The 10,387-nt window shown below is 51.1% G+C and overlaps 1 pseudogene; it reads left to right on the plus strand.

Annotated features, from left to right (window-relative positions):
- The first annotated feature begins 634 nt into the window (after positions 1-634).
- On the plus strand, positions 635-8,617 carry LOC132594447 (nuclear RNA export factor 2-like; annotated as a pseudogene).
- The last annotated feature ends 1,770 nt before the right edge of the window (positions 8,618-10,387 follow it).

The following is a 10,387-nucleotide window of genomic DNA, read 5'->3' on the forward strand; positions in this document are numbered from 1 at the left end:
GAGGGAGGGAGACAGTTCAGGAGGCCGTTACCTCAGTGCCACCTGACATTAAAGCTCCAAGTGCACTGGCAAAGGAAGTCCAGCTAGCTTGCTGGTTGTTAGTGGAATCGGTTTGGTGGCTCATTGGATTTGGGAAGCACGAGAGAGGTATTGGTGTGGTTGCTGGAAAGTCCTCAGAGAAGGCAAGATTCGGGTGCCTTCCTGGTATATATGACTGGTGTCCAGTCTAGCCCATGGACGCATACACCTCGGTTCTTTATCAGTCCTGCTCCACTGTTTTAAAAGTTTCAGTGCAGTTGTCCTCTCCTCCTTCCTCCCTCTTTGTCCTCCTTGTCGTCCTCTTCCTCATCCTGCTCCTCCTCGATTCTTCCCCTGATAGTGCCATCTGTCGGATAAGGCTGTCCTCTCTGGACAGGCAGAAGAGTGTCCTTTCTGAGGCTTGTGGGACTGGTCCCTTAGGCCAGGTTGGCACTTGGCCTGCCCTACCATGCTGTTAGCCTAAGACATGGTACGTGGTAAGTGGACCACAGATGTGTCTGCAAACTTGTATTTTTGTTCCTCTTTTCAGAATACAGTGATGGTGGTAGATCACCTCAAGGAAGAAAGAAAGGTTGGAGTTCTTTCCCAGGTAATTCTGGCGAGAGGAGCCCTCGTTATGAACACGATGGGTGTGAGCCTCAGCCCTCACACCTCCAGAAGGATGATGGAAACGTGGTGAAGAGGGATGTCCAGGAGGACCCCGAAGTAAGACAGTAAGTGGCCAGGCAGCAGGGTTTGTGCACAGCAGCCCCTGGGACTATGCACCTCTCTCACGCTCCGTGGACTTGTTTTTCTTCTCTCACTGCAAAACTGAAGCATGCTAGAAGTGAAATAATGGTTGAGCAATCCTAATTGTAGTGCTGGTGTCAAAGAGACGAGGGTGTACAGAAGACTTTCTTAGCACTTATGGCCACTCACCGTCCTTCTCTCCACATCCCCCCTGCAGCTCTCCCTGTACCATCCGAGGCAACAAGAGAGGAGTGAGGTGGCACAGTGAAGGCCACATGCATACTACTGTGTGGAGAAACAGAAAACCTCTGGAGAGAGAAATGGGGGAGAACACACAAGAAGGAACCCCAGGGAGCTGGTTCAGGGTCACAGTGAGTATCCTGAAAAATGTATGGAATGTGCAGGAGAGAAAAGGCAGGGGGAGCTGTGTTGGTCTCATGTAGAGATGCTGGTTTCTTTCACTGGGGACAGTTTGTAATCTGTCCTTTTTATTACCAGGAGTTAACAGTCTTGTTCATCTAAGGGCAGGTTCAGAGAAGCAATGTACAGGGAGCAGGCTGACCGTGAGGAGAACGGAGGAGCCTGTCTCAAAGCAAAGATGGAAACTACTGCCAAGGATATGGAGCGACTCCACATTGGAGGTCTCAGCTTGGCAAGCTGAGTGTGGGAGACAGAGGGTCGAGCCTCTGGAGACCTTGTCTGAGGGGCAAGCAGTGTGTGCGCTGGGTAGGATCTCCTGGAAATTGATAAAAGGAAGATCATCTCTGACACCTTGATTATGTGGAAGAGAGTTTGACTGGAGAGAAAGAGTACTTAGGAAATCCATATTACGCACACCCATAAGAAATCATGCCAGTGGTCCCTTCTTTACAAGCCCTTTCAAGCTCAGTAGAAGGCCGGGAAAGAACAGGAAAAGGTTCGTCCTCCAGCCTAAATTCCCTGTTGTCTGTCCTCTCTCCCATGCCTTCTTTTCATCCTTAGATTCCTTGTGGGATAAAGTATGACAAGACATGGCTAATGAAGTCAATCCAGAGCCATTGCAGTGTCCCCTTCACTCCAGTGGACGTAAGAGAGGATGCCGAAGCCAGACGCGTGGGCACAGGGAAGGGGGAGAGAGAGACCTGGTTCAGCAGGGTCTGTTGGCTTCTGATTCTATTGCTGTTGTATTCAATCCCTGTAGTTCCACTTTATGCAAAATGGGGCTCGGTTCTTTGTCCAGGAAGCTAGCACTGCCTCTGCATTGATGGATGTCAGCTACAAGATTCGTGACGAGGAGAGCCGAAAGGTGTGTGTCGAGGGCGTTACGTGTACCTCATCCTGAGGAAGGAGTACAGGCCAGGGGCTGGTTGTCTTCTTTGGAACTAGAGTTCCTGGTGCTTACCCCACCTCTTCTTCCTGCAGATACCTGTCTTTGTCAGCCCCTCCGCTGTTCCCTACTCTGTGCGGGATAAGTTGAAGCCAGAAGAAATGGAGCAGCTAAAGGTAATGGAGACTCACGGCGAGTAGTGTGCCAGCGCTCAGACCCACCTCTCCTTCTTCCAGTCCCCCGTCCCCCTCGCCCCCGATTTCCCTGCCACCACCACAGCCTCAGAGCGGCTCTCTCCATCTCTCTCTCCGCAGCTGACCTTGAGCAAACGATTTGATGTCTCCCAGCAAGCTCTTGACCTCCAGAGGCTCCGCCTTGACCCAGGTACGGCTGACAGCAGTAATTCTAGGGCGGGTGAGGGCAGAGGGGTCTTCCTGGAGGGAGAACTTAGGGATGGTAACGTGGGGAGGGGCTGGTGCTGGCCCCACACCCCACTCAGCCATCCTATTCCCTCCCCTCTCCTTCCTGAAGACTTGGTGGGCTATGATATTGATATATTTCTGAATCGAAGAAGCTGCATGGCTGCCACCCTGCAGGTCATCGAAAAGTATTTCCCTGAGGTAAGGCTGTAGGCCCAGTGCTGGTATTAGGGTAGGGGGTGGAAGAGATGGGGAGGAGGGCAGATTTGTCTCCAAGGTCCTAGATAGTAACCTTCACTCTCCCTCTTCTTGCCCCAAAGCTGTTGTCCTTGAACTTGAGCAGCAACAAACTGTACCAGCTGGATGGCCTGTCTGACATTATACAGATGGCCCCCACGGTCAAGATCCTGAACCTCTCCAAAAATGAGGTGAGAAGAGGGAGCCAGGTCAAAGTTGGGTTGAGAGTGGGGGGTGGGGCATGTTAGTGTCCAACAGAGTGGTGACAGGAGGCAGGTGAAGGTACCTGTGTGGGAGGGAGGGGTCTGGGGGTGCAGGGATCCAGATGTCCCTCTTTCCCTGGGATTCCTTTTCCCACTTCTGCCCCATATTTCTCAGCTGACGTCTGTGTGGGAGTTGAACAAGATGCAAGGGCTGAAGCTTGAAGAGCTGTGGCTGCAAGGGAACCCATTGTGTGACACTTTCCCAGACCAGTCCACCTATGTAAGGTCAGTGTGAACACCCTGTCACCCTTCTTGGTGACCTTCACCCATGGGAGCCTAGACTATCTGTGACAGTGCCCCTTTGCCAAAGGTGGCAGCCCTGGTCTTCTGGGAGGATCACAGGCCCCACCTTCTGCTTTCTCTGTGCCTATCACCGGTGAGGAGTTTCCTTCCCCTGACCTGCTCACCTCTGCAGGCGCTCTGGGGTCTGTTTCCAGCTCTCTGTGCCCAGATATATTCCAGCAAGACCTCCCAAGAGTGTGCCCCAGGAAGCAGGGCTTCTCCTCCTCACCAGGACCAGGAGCGACCATCCTTGATCCAGATGCTGGCGCCCTGGACTGAGAAGGGTCCTCCAGTCCAGGGCCTCTTGCTGAGAGAAGCCTTCCTTCTTCGTGCTGAGATGGGGTTTGCCTCCCCCGTTCTGAGAGGGGCCCTCTTCCCCTTCCTCCAAAGGGATCCCCCCTCCTCTCCCATGTTGACATGGGGGCTTTCCTGTGCCATGCTGAGGGCTGAGGCCATGGGTGGCTGCTGTCATGTCATCCATTCTGCTGGCCCAGTGCCAGGAGCTGGACCCTCCTTGGGAAAAAGCAGGGCTCCCTGAGTCAGGGGCCAGACGTGGGCCCCCGCCAGTGATCAGAGGGCTTCCTGAGGCAGGAGTGGAAGGCAGAGGGCAGAGGTGGTAGAGGAGACCGAAGGACAGGCCTCTGAGGGGCACTTCCCATCCCTCCCTGCACACGTCACATCATCCCGCCTGGTCCTTCACAGGAGCCCTGGGCAGCCTGAGACAGGTATGATTCCTCAGATAAAGAACCAACTCAGAGAGGTGCAGGGGTCATCGGGAGAGAAGACGGTGATCATCAGAGGGGGCCACGGATCCTCAGCCCCATACTGAGCTGGGACCTGACCCTTTCCTCCTTCTGGGGAAGATCTGCCCCCATGGCTGCTCGGTTTCCCATGCCCAAGTCTGGCTGAGCTCACACAGGTGACAAAGTTTCAGCCAGCATCCAGTGGGCCCCCAGCCCAACATGTGCATATTTTCCATTCCTACCTGGTGTGTCTGGGCGATTCTGGGGCAGGTGAAGAGCCGCAACAAGTGTGCCGTTTCCCCTTTCTTCTCTCTTCTTCCCTGACCCCGACCACGGGAGAGCTTCTTTCCCTTCCCTCTGTTGTCTCTCTCCCCCCTGTCTCTGTGCCCCTATGTCTCTCTCATCTCTCCCTTCCTACCTTCACTCCCTTTCTGTCTTCATCCCCTCCATCTCCCTCCCTGAGCCCCACCTCACTCACCTCGCTGGCCCAGCATCCTGGGCCATCCCTGGGGGGTGTCGGGGTCTTGCCAGAGTGCTGGACCCCCAGTGAGGTAGCAGAGCCCCGGGCTCCCACTCCATCCCCTCTTCTCCCCACAGCCTTCAGTGGGGCCCTGGAGGAAGGGAGGGAGGAGAAGGAAGCCCTGCAGCATGGGTTTGAAATGCTGGTCCCTGTGGCACTGGAGAAGGGAGTCCGAGTAGTCTGGGTGGGAGCTACCTAGGCGAAGGAGAGGAAGGGAGGGAGGGAAGGAATATTAAAGTGAAGGTACTGAGAGAGATGAGGAGACAGTGCCTTTCAGACAGTAAGATGACAGATGCTCAGTGCTCAACAGGCAAGTGGACCGAAAACCCTTAAAATCAGGAGCAGAGGTGGGCAAAGGGTGCTGCTGGATTGGCCAGAACACACTGATCTCTGTTTATGGTATTACTGTTTTAACTCAAAGGAAGCATTGCAACCTTGAACTATCAACCACCTCTTCTCTATTTTTGGTTTTGGACAGGGCCATCAGAGAATGTTTCCCGAAGTTGTTACGCCTGGTAAGTGCCTACGTAAATCATTGTCTCTTACGAATGTCGGTGGCCTCTGCACCTGCCCTCAAGCCCTTTGGGTCTTGCCTAGATCACATATTAGCATCAGAACCTTAACCATTTTGGGGGACATGGACTCCTGAAAATGACATGGATATACTTGCTGGAAAAATGCCCATAAATACACACACGCACGCACACAAGTTGAATATAACACTAGAGACTTCCAGGACCTCATGATGAAGACATCCACTGTAAGCTTTCCCATGGAATTTCCAGGGCCCTTTCACACCTGACCTCTGACCCTTACCCTCCTGGGCCCATCCTTTTCCCGGATCATCCAGGGCCACTCCCCTGGTCTCCACTCCTGACTTCCTCTTCCCTTCTCCAGGATGGCCAGGAGTTACAGTCACCAGTGACCGTTGACGTTGACACTCCCTACATAGTAAAGCTCTGCAAGGTGAGGAAAAGGATCAAACAACATTTGGGGTGTTGCAGGGAGGCTTTATCTACTGCATAGTCTCAAGTGCCATTTGATTCCAGGGAAGCTACTTTGGATCTGATGAGCTGAAGAGCCTAGTCCTGCAATTCCTGCAGCAGTAAGTACCTCAGGGAAGCTGAGCAACGGGGGGAGGGCTAGGACAGGTGAGGCCACCTGAGCACAGGTCTGCTCAGGGGAGTTTTCAAGTCTCATTTGAGGTCCAGACCACAGAGATAGACTGTCTTCATTGCTCCTCCTTAGGTACTACTTGATCCATGACTATGGAGACAGACAGGTTCTCGCGGGTGCTTATCACGAGGAGGCCTGCTTCTCCCTGACGATTCCCTTCCACCCCGAGGACCCAGCCCCGTGAGTATGACAGTACAGCCTCTGCTCCCGGTCCGTGTGGCCCCCCAGCAGACACAGGCCAGCTCCTGCAAACACCCACCACCCACTGTTGCTCTTTGTCTCCTAGAAGCAGCTTGTGCGAGTATTTCAAGGACAGCAGGAATATGAAGAAGCTCAAGGACCCCTGTGAGTGTGTGATGGGAAGACTGGGTGGGAAAGGGCGGTGAAGGGGTCAATCATAGGGCCCAGGGCGTGGCAGCCCCTGACCTTCGCTCGCTTCCCCTCCCCTCACAGATCTGCGGGTCCAGCTGCTGAAGCCCACAAAACGTGTCATTGTGCACACTCTCTGTGTGTTGCCCAATACTCAGCATGACTTCAGCTCCTTAGTGGTGGACACGTGGTTCCAGACGGTGAGCGCCTGCTTTCTCCCTCGGGCGGGCCCAGGAAGCCGCAGGTGGGTGGGAGGTGGAGGTGGTGACTGGGCGCCTGGGCTCTTCCCTTTCAGGAAACGATGCTCTGCTTCTCCGTCAGTGGGGTGTTCGAGGCAGGTGAGTGTGTGTAGACCCCCAGCGCAGATGCCCCACTGCTGCCTCCCCCTGGCCAGGCTCACTCCCAGAACCACCTAGCTTCCCTGACCCCTTCCCTTCCCTTCCCCCTCGCTTCTCTTCCCTTCCCCTCCCCCTCCTGTCCCTTCCCTTCCCTTCCCTGCATTCCACCCCTCCCCTCCCCACCTGCCCTCCCCCACCTCCCCTCCCCTCCTCTCCCCTCCCCTTCCCCACTGTGTTCTCCTGCCCTCAGGCTTCCCACAGACAACCCAGGTCTGAGCTGTGTCCATGCCTGTCTGCCCTGCACACCCTGGGCGTTGGGGACACAGGCTGTGGATTTTGGTGGCTCTCATCCCAGATCCTTACTCTGAGAACTTGGGCCATTACTGAACCTCTCGGTTTCCTCATTTGCAAAACAGGGTAGTAGTATCCACCTCTTGGGCGGCTGTGAAAAATGCATCCCGTGAACTTGGGCAGTGGTCGTCAGGGGTCCTGTCACTGGGTGCAGACTGCTCCTATAGTTGCCCTCCCCATTCCCGACACCCTGGCCCCCGTGAACAACTGCCCTCTCAGCATGAGTGTCCAGTCACACCCTGACTGGGGACCGCAGTGTGAGCGTGTACAGCACGTGCAGCTGTAAGGGGTACTGTTGTTTGTTTGCTGTTGAAGTGGAAGGAAGTTCTCAGCGCTGTGTGCGTTCCTTCGCCCGGACCTTCATCGCTACCCCTGCCCGCGACTGCAGGTGAGAGCCCTGTTGTGGGTGGGAATGCCCATCCCCACCTGGGCTCAGGGGCGTGGGAATGTGGTGGCAAAGACCTTAGGTTTACTTAGTATTGTGGAAAGCCAGCAGGGAGATCCCAGGAGCAGTGTAGCCTAGTGGTTAAGAAGAGTATGGGCGTGGAATTGGCCTATGCGTTCACTCCTTGACCCAACACTCACTCGCTGTGTGACCTTGGTCAATTCCCATGACCTCTGTGTGACTCAGTGTCTTCTTCTGAGAATGGGGATCAGACTGTCCACCCCTTGCACTGTGGTAAAGGGTAAATGCGAAATTGCCCCTGGGTTGGGGATGAACCTATAAATCAAGTGAAGGTGGTAGACAGTCTCTCCAAAGGTGGGCTCTGTAGGGAGGGGCAGAGGTACCAGTCAAGGAACCTGGGAGACAGACACAGGAGGGACGTGGAAGGAATCTGGTTGCTGAGTGCCAGTGGGAGCAGAGTCAGTTTTGGGGGTGTGGGTGTGCATCCACCAGTTGTCTGAGGGCCCATTTTTCCTTCAGTCTGTGCATCGTGAATGACGAGCTGTTTGTGAGGGATGCCGACCCCAGTGAGACCCAGAGTTTGTTCTCCATCCCACTGTCTACACCCACCTCCAGCTCCATGCACCCCTCTCCCAGCAGCAGCAGGACATCATGCAGGCATCCTCCACCCCATCTGAGGTGAACCTCTAGTGGTCTCAGAAGTGAGTGCTGGGGTTGCATGGGGATAGGAGGGAGCTGGGAGGAGTAGAGGAGTGATTAATGGGAATTTTCAGGTAATTATTTTAAATCTATTTTTTCTTACAAACGTTTACTTGTGAGAAATACCCTAATTTCATACTAATACATTTCCATGTATTATAAAATACAGGTATCCTATCTTATATACTGTTTGAAACTTCTTTTATTATTAGTGCCAGCATAGTTTCTTCTCAGTATATGTGACGCTACATTATTCTTTCTAAGATCAATATATTAAACAATTGAATTCCAGGAAGCCATAAGCTATTATTGATAGGCATTTAGCTGTTCGCCTCTTTTTCAGCATTACATGCAGTGGCATCTGCTCATTCTGGTACATACATGTTGGTAAACTTGAAGGCTTGCTGTTGCAGCATAGATGTAGCAGTGAAGTTGTGTGGTCAAGTGTCTCCAGTTTGGTCCTAAGGGAGGTCATCTATCCTGCCCCACTAGAGGTGCTTTCAGTACAATGACTAGACTATACCAGAACTAAAAATTTCTTTACTCATCAAAAAGTGAATTCTGAGAATTCAGAGATAAGAAGAAATAGACCTCTAGGCTTTCAGGAAGGTGAAGGTGGACAGAAGTCAGGTGCCCTGGGGTTGACACTCACGGCTGCTGGCTCTGCTGACATCCCAATTCTTTCTCTTTACTTTCTTCAGTCCACGGGCAAAATTCCAGATGTGACCCTCATCCACTGACCTGGGATCTTGAGAACAAAACTCTGCAAATGAGCCTTTAGATGTCATTTTCATCCTCATCATATTTGTCACCTCTCTTCTCTTAACTGAAGCCATATCCATGACTAAGCTTGCAGTCCAGCTAATCAGGAAGCCGAAGTTTACCGTGTAGGCCTGCCCGTTGTTTTATATTTTTCCAACGCATGATCCTTGTTTATCTTTATATTAAAGAGTAACATTGCACATTGCATGTTGTGTGTCTTGGATTGCTCTTCCCTTGACCCAACCATGAGTTAGTGGGGCCAGGACCAAAAGGTCCCATCTCCCACATCATCCCTGGCAGTCTCTAGCATTTATATCCGACCTACACAGTGCTTGAAAATTATAGAGTAAGGACTCCATTCCTGGACAACCCTAAAATCCAAGCTTTGCCTCCCGATAACCTTCTCCCCACCACTTCAGTATTCACAAGTTGCGACCGTTCTGATGTTCACTTCTATAAACAAATATAACGTATTTAGCAAGTAAAGTACCATATTTACTCCATTAATTATGGATTTCTTAATTATTTAACAGGTCTAAAACTGTGTTAACATATTTATTAGGTTCTTAGGTTCTGTACCTAAGAGTATTTTCCCCACAACTCCAGTGTTTGTTTAACTATTTTATTTTGAAATAATTATTGATTTACCAAAAGTTGCAAAAAAATGTGTAGAGAGGTCATGTATACCCATCACTCACCTTCTCCTAATGATAACACCTTGTATTACTTTAGTACAGCGTCGAAACTAAGAAATGGACATTGGTACAATCCACTGAGCTTACCACAGTTTCGCCATTTTACATGCACTCATTTGTGTGTTAGAACACTTGTGTACACTTATATATATAATTTCATGCACTTTTACCAGCAGTGTAGGTGTTCTAACTATCACCACAAACAAGATCAAAAACTGTTTCATCACCACACGTTTCCCTCATGTTAGCCTTTATAGCCACACCCACCTTCTTCCTGATCCCACATCCCTAAACTCTGTCAAACACTATTATAATTTCCTAAATGTCATAGAAATGGAATCATATAGTACACTACTGTTAGGAATGGATTTCTTTCACTCAGCATAATTCTCCTGAGATCCATCCAAGTTGTAAAGTGTGTCTATCGTCTGTTCCTTTATATTGCTGAATAGGATTCCACGGTGTGAATGTACCCCAGTTTGCTTACCCATCCCCCCGCTGAAAGACATCTGGGCTATTTCCAATTTTTAACCTATTGTGAGTAAAACTGTGATGAACTCCATGTAAAGGTTTTTGTGTAAACATAAATTTTCATTTCTGTGGGTAAATTGCCCAGAGTGCAACTGCTGTATCATTTGGTAATCTCATGTTTCGTTTTGAAAAACCTGCCAAATTGTTTTCCAGACGGCCTGTACCATTTTGCATTGCCTTTGGCAATGTGTGAGTGACTCAGTTTATCCAGTGTTGCCTGCATTTGGTTTTGTCACTGTTTTTTTCAGCCATTCTGATAGGTGGGTTTAACATTTCATTGTGCCTTTAATTTGCATTTGCATGATGGCTAAAGATGTTGAATAGCTTTTCCTAAGCCTGTTTGCCCTCTGTTCATGTCTTTCATCCATTTTATAATTGGATTAAGAGGCAAGAAGTTACCTCTAGAGAGCTGCCCTGGCTCTGGCTAACAGGCAGAGTAAGAGAATGTGAGGCCCCTCGAGACTCACTTTTCTTGACAGGGAGGGCAGAAGTGGGGCTGAAGCTATTAAATGTTCCTTAAAT

The sequence above is a fragment of the Globicephala melas genome, chromosome X (assembly GCF_963455315.2).
Source record: "Globicephala melas chromosome X, mGloMel1.2, whole genome shotgun sequence".
In the NCBI taxonomy this organism is placed as follows: domain Eukaryota; kingdom Metazoa; phylum Chordata; class Mammalia; order Artiodactyla; family Delphinidae; genus Globicephala; species Globicephala melas.